Raw genomic sequence first — 8657 nt, 5'->3', positions numbered from 1 at the left:
TAGGGCCTTCTGAAGGTTTCCCAAAAGCAATTCCTCCACAAACCTCATTTCTATTCCACATTTGGCCCCTAAAAAGATGAAATGCACTTTTTTAATGAATATAAATTGGTGCTCAGCGTGATTCCCATTTACAAGCGGGAGAGACGTTCTCACCAATATAATCGAGTCACAGCTCTACACTTGCCGATTCTTAAAATTGTTTCAATATTTATTTATTTATTTTTAAATAGTTATGGCTTTTTTGGGTGGGGTTGTTTTTTTCTCTTATTTTTGGTGGAAAATTTTCATTGAATATTTTTTTGAGGATTTTATGGGATTTAAAGATTTATTTTTTTCCATTTGGAATTAACTGTCAATCAAAGTTAGATAGACGTGTCAATCAATCGACACTGATCAATTCTAAATAAACCAGACAATTACCAAACTTCTCGACAAACATATCACGATCACACAAAGCTACCATGGCCACCATATCAGCACAGGAACGTGCTCAAGTTATTTTTTAACATCTGTGCAAGGGCGGATGATTTACTGGAAGTAGTCCGATTAAATTCAGGAGAAATTATCTTCAAATAGAAAATGTACTGATGACGCATCGCATTGTTTCGCACTTACCTCTATGTTGAGTTGCGAGATCAGGATGAAATCCATCATCTCAAATGAGTAACTCGAATGAAACCTGAGCCAACAACGCACAGTACAATATATTGCGCAACAACACCCATTCATTCTGTATTAAGTTCTCACAAGAAAAGAAAATACATAATATAATTATGTTCTAAAGTTAAACCACTGGACCAAAGTTTATGCCAAATCAATTTTTCAACTACGATGCTGTATGTATATGACTGACAAACTGATTGATGACTGGATGAAGAAATGACAAATAAATCACAAGTTCAATTGAAATAAAGTATAAGGGAGATTTGGATAAAAGAAGTCATTTCAAACTGAAAGAAACCCGAGACAAAAATAACAACGCAATGTCATGCTCAACATTTCTAGCATTAAAAGTCTGACAATCTAATAAAATATCGCTTATATTGCAAATAAACGACTGGATCAAACTGTTTCATTTTCATTTGGAGCAGTTTGGCTCCAGCAAATAACTGTGAATAAGGCTGAGGTTGTCATTAAACCAGAACAAAACAGGAATGAAAAATGATCTTTGGTATTAAAAAAAACAAATCACACACACACACAGTGTACATTGCGGAGAAGTATAGCGTAGCTGCGCTAACGTATTGGAGCTTTTCCGCAGACAGATGGCTTGCGAAGCCTTCAACAACACCAACATCGACGAGAAGGAATTATTGCATCATTCTTCAAGGTTTCCTTTGTTGCTGGGAACAAGCTGCAACTTATTAACTCTGTTGAGCCTCCAACATGTTTTTTACAACCAAGAAAGTCGACATTTCTGTTCGGTTCAGGGTAGGTTTTTTTTGGGGGGGTAATTAATTTTATTATTTTAACTATGAAGTAAAAGGGGTGAAACAAAAAGGGCACTGTTGTTGTTATGTGGTAGCAGACACATGCATGCAATTACATGCTTCTCTAGGTGCTGCTGTTTTGGTTAGCAAGAAGTTGACCGTTTGTTTTTCTATATTTAACCATTTAATGACTTATTATTTCTATAATGTAAATGAATGTAAATAGAAATAATCTGACAGGGTAAAACCCGATCGCAAGTACTGTGCATTTTCTATATTATCTATATTAGCATAAATGGCCAGAATTTAAATGTATTTTTATAGATTTTTTTTAATATATACATTTTAAAAAAAGAAATGAAATCTGAAAAGAAAAAATGGCATTTTTTTCCACGTCCACAAAAAAAATATTATGTATCGTCTGGAATCCTAAAATATAACTAAAATAATAAATAAAAAAAATGATTTTGGAGTCAACCAGTCCTCCCTCAAACATCTCCAGTTGGTCCAAAATGCTGCTGCTCCCTTCGCATGTAGCCTTTAAAGACTTGTAGTGTGTTTAAAATAAAGTGGAATAAATTCCATGAAAACATGCCTAAGGAGAATTTCACTAGGGTATATTTTTCTATATAGCAGATTTTTCGGACCATGAAGGTGGTCCGGAACGTAACCCTTGCAATGAAGGGGTGATTACTGTAAATCTAACATGTCTAGAGAAGCAAATGTTTTTAGAGAAGCACAGCTGCTGCTGAACCGGCAGACTGGTCTTCATTATTCCCACCGTACGTTCACTTTCTGTGCCATTCCCAGCGTGGAGAGTCCCTGTGCGTTTCCCATTTATCTGCTTTTCATTTCATCCAACCTCTCGTCATTCGCCAAGTTCAACCCTCGCCAATTAGATATGCAAAGAATTCTTCCAGAAAGGAGCCGCGGGCTTTGTGAAAATGGAGTACGACTCACCTTTGCCATCATGAATATGCTTAAAATGACAAATTAAAGGGAGTGGAAAGAGGTCAGTCCAGCTCTGTGACATGTTGAGTGACAGCCTCAATCGATCCGGATTTTTTTGGGGGATGTACGGTTTTGGATGAGGTTCACAAAAGGGGCACGGATTACAGTCCATGATGCTTCTATTGGCTTCATCTCTAGTGGGACATTGTATTATAGTCTATGAGAACCGCAACAGCAAGCAACTTTGCCAAAAAAGGCAATATTAACCCAAAAAAGATTCAAGTACCAGAGCTGCGCATTTAGCCAAATATGTGTCAAAATGGTGGCTATAAATATTTTAATATATAAATATTTTGCCATATTTTGTTTTTTATGGAGTAGGACCACGTGATCGGCTTGTATATACTATAACGTATATATGTATATGTAATATAAATTTTTTAATATATAAATATTTTGCCATATTTTGTTTTTTATGGAGTAGGACCACGGCTTGCTTGTGATTTAGGGCTATATAAATAAACTTGACTTGATCGGGATGTGGTGCCTATGGATGGACGGACGGATGGACAGAAGGATGGATGGATGGAGTTCATAAACTAAAATTGACCCATGGAATGTTTTAACGGTGACATTGATGGATTGAGCAGATGTGGCTTTTTAACCACTCATTACAAATGTCTCTTTAATTGTCTCCCATTGTGATGATTTTGACAGGGTGGGCTCAGGTTCTTTTGTGGTTTCACACTCGGGCCCAAGTCGGGATGCTTCTTTTTGCTCCGAGCCAATAAGGCAAGGATTTGTAAAAACATAGCAGCATCACCACTTAGTCTTCCATAAAATGTTCAACCTCAGACAGGAGGAAAAAATATTGAAGGTGGAGCTCAGCCAGGAAGAACTAAGATGATTTGAAAAATGACTTTCGACTGGATGAAAAATGGTCTTTTGCATGGTGTACTGTATATCTTCCTTCGTGAGAGTTGCAGTGATTTACTTGATTTAAAGTTACAGGTGCAGGAAGCATTTACGCAGCTGGAAACACAACACATTGACCTAAAAACATGTCCGCCGTTCCCAGCCAAAGTCTTCCACTCAAATGTGAGTCAGCTGTGAGACACCACAATGCAATGAAGATTCCAAATTGTCTTCAGTGTTTACAAAATAAAAAACATTTGTTTCAATGACCGAAGACTCTGAATTGTAGTCCGTGTTTACAAAATATAAAGTTGTTGCCTCACGGAAGATTCTAAATTAGCTTCAATGCTAACGTAAACATGTTCAGTGAAGGAAATTGTCATTGGATGTTAGGTTGATTGAACTCATGTTTGATGTTTGAAGTATTTGTAAATATTGTGAACAGGAACATACTTTGGGTTTGGTGAGAAAATTCTCATTTTTAAATTGGCTTCAGTGTTCAACATGTAGTTCAGTTTGCACATTTTGTAGTTTTGTAATTAAGTTTCAATGGAGTCGAAGAATACATATCTGTTTTCAAATGTAGGGAGAAAAAATCTAATTTAAAAAATTTAATTTAAATTTAAAAACATTCATTTAAATTTAAAAAATTTAATTTGAATTTTAAAAATTTAATTTGAATTTTAAAAATTTATATTTGAGTCATCTCATTTGCTCTAATGTCATGATTTGTGTCAAAATTTGTCAAATTTGATTTCTGATGGTTTTGATTTTTTTGTCATGTCTTGCTCTCCTCCTGTGCTCGCCAACCTGGTCACTCGTTTTAACCAATCAGCTTCCTCCAATCCTTTGCATCTCGTCTAGGTGTTGCTTTAAGTGTTTAGCTCCCTGATTTCCCTCAGTCATGTTTTGTTTCTTGAGGTGGTGTTTTGTTGCTGCTGCCTTGTTTTTTTGTCACAAAAATCGGTTAGTGTTTTTGATTTCGACCACACTTCTGCTTGTTTTCTTGTTAATAAATCATTTTGTTCAATTAATCCTGTACGGTTCAAATCATGACAAACAAAGCACTTGGTTACTTTTTACCACTAAATATGCGAGATGCAATATCAACAAACAAGAAGCCATTTCGACTGGCGGCACCAAATGTTGCCTTTCAACATGGAGGCCTCTGTGCCAGCGCAACCGTAAAGCTGTGCCATAAGCAGGAGCAGATGGCGACGGCGCTGCCAATCGTCAAACCGCAAATAGTTTTCCTTTTATTGTCCGTCTGCCTTTACTGTTTCTTGTAAATTTCGCCATCGGAGTGCGGAAGTGATGTCACGGGGCAAAACGGTTTGGGCGACTTAATGGAACCCACCCGAGAAGGCTCTTTTATTAATTCCCCACTACAAAGATCGTTCGTTACCTCCTCCAAGCACAAAAAGGCTCGGTGGTCTTTCATAACAAAATGTCTGGTTGAGCTCAATTACAGCATAAGTGTACGGATAAACCGCAAAGTGGGATTTAGGATAATCACATGCACATATTATTCTTACCAAGCCGTGACATGAACAAGCTATAGCGGTTCGTTCGACGGGCGAGTGATTTTAACGTTTGCCTCGTGTGTCTCGACATCGTCACACGTCTCATCATCTGATTTCTATTATTGATTTATTTATTTTTCGGCCACTGGCAGGAGAACACAGGCGAGGAGACGTAGAGTCTGCTGGACATGCCGTGTAGCGTGTCTTGTAGTTTGCTAAAAACAAGGGAAGGAAAGAAAAAATAAAAAGGTGACGTACATGGTGCACGCACTGCATGTGCAAAAACACTGACTGCCTGTTTTTTATTCTTCTTATTGGGTTGCGAAGGTGCAAACGTGCAAAGAGTTTTATGACAATGTCGATGTTTTAAATAGCATGCCGAGAAGGTCATGACTCTTAACTAATGGTAACATGATGACAAGGACATATCAGCCAAAAAACAACCTCCATTATGATTGATAATATTGTTATAATAATGCTGTATTCATATTATACAAATGTGCAGGCAAATTATCCTCTTAGCAAATAATTGTTTTTCCTCAAGCAGATTTTTGCACGTTTGCCTTTTTTCTATGCAAAACACATGACGATTGGCTTTTTCTTCTTTTGATCTGGATTAGCATTGGCAACAGTGTTTCGTTCTCTTTTTTTTCCCCCCAATTTTCTTTTATCTTTTTTTTTTCCTTTCTTCTTTTTTTTTTTAAAATAATACAGTCCCCCTGTAGTGAAAGCGCATTGTCATGAAATGACTTTCCCCAAGTGGTGAAAGTCGCTGTCAGTTAAAAACACAACAGTTGGAACAAGAAGAAGAAGAATAAGAAAAGAAAAAAAAAGAAAGAAAGAAAATTGTCTCCTCATGTGTTCTTACTTAATGCTGCTGGTGCTTTGTTTATGCGGCCCGGAAAGAGCAAAAGAAAGAAAGAGAGCGACACGCACACCAAGGCCAGCTGCTGCTCTGGAATTATCGAGAACGCACTTCCCGCCGCCGCGTTCAGCACCACACTGCGACACCTGTTTATTAGGAACACCGTAAAGGCCACAATCTAATTTCAAAACAAATGAACCCTTGTGAATTTACCCACAGACCACAATGAAAATACAGGAAAGATGGAGATCAAACGGATAATTGTCTGCAAGTTTAGCCTTGTGCTTTTTTGCCTGCCTGGCAAACAGCTAAAAGATGCTAACACTGGTAGCTAACGCTAATCTATGCTAATATCACAGCCTTGCTTAGCTTTTGACTTTGACATGCTTTTGTGAAGTCTGGTGGATCTTCGTACAGCCTAAAATCCTCGTAATCTTTTTTTTTTTTTAGCCCTATCGTGATGGTCCATGGCGTTAAAAAAAAAGAAAAAGCACAACAAATATCTTTTAGCATCTCACTGATGTAAAGTCTTGCAAGGTGCATGGAGATTTTGTTGAACTTTTTCCAGAAATATTTCATTGCCCTCTATATTTCACCCAAATTGGAACCACAGATTGATTTTTGTATTTCAAGCCAAGCCAAAGGGTACGGCACACAAAAGCGTGAAATGGCGTCGCGCCACCGTGACGGAGGCTTCATTAATCATGGCCGCAGAGAGCGCTGATAGACGAGAGCCAGATCTGATCCCAGAAATGCTTCTCTGATCTGACACCGGGTCTGTGTTGGCCTCCAGATGTTATGGCCCTCCTGCGCAGTCTATGTGTGTGTGTGTGTGAGAGAGAGATTGTGAATTTATTTTGAGTTCAACAATCAATGGTGGGGAATGGGGATAGCTACATGAAGTTGGCCGACATATTTAAGTCACATATTTTAAGTCATTGCGTATGTAATGAGGTTATTTTGTCATTTTTAGGAGCCCCAACGATTGCCTGTGTTCAAGCCCACAACAGCGCAAACGACCCTTTTCAAATGCTTGTCTGTAAAATCACCAACACCGGGAAAAAAAAACAACACTGTTTATATACACAGGAAATTGCTGTTGAGTGTTTTTATTAGTGCACACGTTTCTTTAGTGTGAAGATTTTCTTATGGATTATCATCTTCGCACATGCACATTTTGGTATTGGATCTCCTTGAATATGTACATAATATATCTACATAACATATACAGAAGCCTGTGAGTGCAGGATGAGATTGTCCTACAGTGCCACCTGCTGACACAGAGTACTGTATTTTAGAACCCAGGAATTGCCAAAAGTTCGTGATTGAGGGCCTCGTTTGTATTTTAAAACAGATTGCTTAAACCGGATTATTTTAGTAGTTGATATATGCATTTAAAGTTCAATCTATATTTATTATTTGTAAAGGATTTAATTATATGTGCCCTTTACACTTTATATTGTATTAAATACCTCGAACAGACCCATCAAAACTCACACTTTGAAATATTTATTAGCACCTCTTGTTATGAAAATAAAAGACCTCAAGCTGTTCAAGGTGTACACAAATAAACAGTGCAGTAAAACTAAGCGTGATATTTGAATAAAATGCCTGGTATGTTTGATAAAAGTTCATCTTTAACAATAATTCATGAAAAATAAAACACATTTTTATCTAAATTGAAAGATCGTTTGGCGTTTTCAAATACTGATATTTAACAAATTAGTTGATGTCTTGTTTGTTTCAATTGGTATCAAAATGGAGACTTAATGATGCACACTGCAGATAAACCTTTCACTTGCTCAGTTCACGGAAAAAGATTATCTAGACATGGAATTTTAAAAATACACACAAGAAACCTTTTGCCTGCTTTGTTTGTGGTAAAAGATTTGCTTACAATTGAATTTTAAGAATACATACAATAGAGGAAAAACCTTTTGCATGCCCATTTGTGTTGAAAGATTCTCTGGAAAATCAGGGTTAACAATCTACACTGAACGCACTGGAAAGAAACTATTTGCTTGATTAGTTTGTGGTCAAAGATTCTCTTTGAAGACACATTTAAATTCACACACAAGAACACACACCGGAGAAAAGCCTTTTGTCTGCTCGGTCTGTGTTAAAAGATTTACTAAAAAGTCAAATTTAACAGAAAACAAAAAACACACACACTGGTGGAAATTAATTACCTGCTCGGTTTGTGATAAAGATTCACTTGAAATACACTTTTGACAACACACAAAAAAAGTGCAGACTGTATTTAAAACATTTATATGTGTGATGCAGCTCAACTCAACACATGGCGGGAGAAGATGATGAGGACCATTGTGGGGCTTCCCGAGAAACCCCAGTCTTACCTCTGCAATCATATCTGATGCATGAAAGGTAATACAAAATGGCACACTGGCAACAAATGTGTAAAATGCTCTCATTTAGTTCAAAATGGAAACTGAAAGTACACACCAGAACACACAATGGGGAGAAACCTTCTACCTGCTCAAATTGTTGTAAAAGATTCTGTCTAAGGACCAGTTTAACAATCCACATATGTCAACACATTGAAGAGAAACATTTTGCATGCTCAGTTTGGGTTCAAAGATTTTCCGGGGAGACACACACGGAGGAGCACACATTAGGGAGAAACCTTTTTCCTGCTCAGTTTGGAATCAAAGATTCTCTTAAACCATGATTTACTCACACACACTAGAGAAAAAAAACGTAATTTTATGCGGTAAAAGATTCAAACAGAAAGGAAATGTAAGAATACGCACTGGAGAGAAACCATTTGTCTGCTCAGTTAGTGGTCAAATATTTTCTGCAAGTGGAGGCCTATAAATGCACACAAGAACGCACACTGGAGAATAATCTTTCAGTTGCAGCGCATATGATAAAATATTCTCTATGACGAGACACAAACGCTGGTGTAAATAAAAGATTAAAATAAAAGAAACAGATTCATTGTAGCAAATGGTA

Source organism: Syngnathus acus, chromosome 3, assembly GCF_901709675.1.
Source record: "Syngnathus acus chromosome 3, fSynAcu1.2, whole genome shotgun sequence".
In the NCBI taxonomy this organism is placed as follows: Eukaryota; Metazoa; Chordata; class Actinopteri; order Syngnathiformes; family Syngnathidae; genus Syngnathus; species Syngnathus acus.
Note: the sequence above shows the minus strand (reverse complement) of the source record.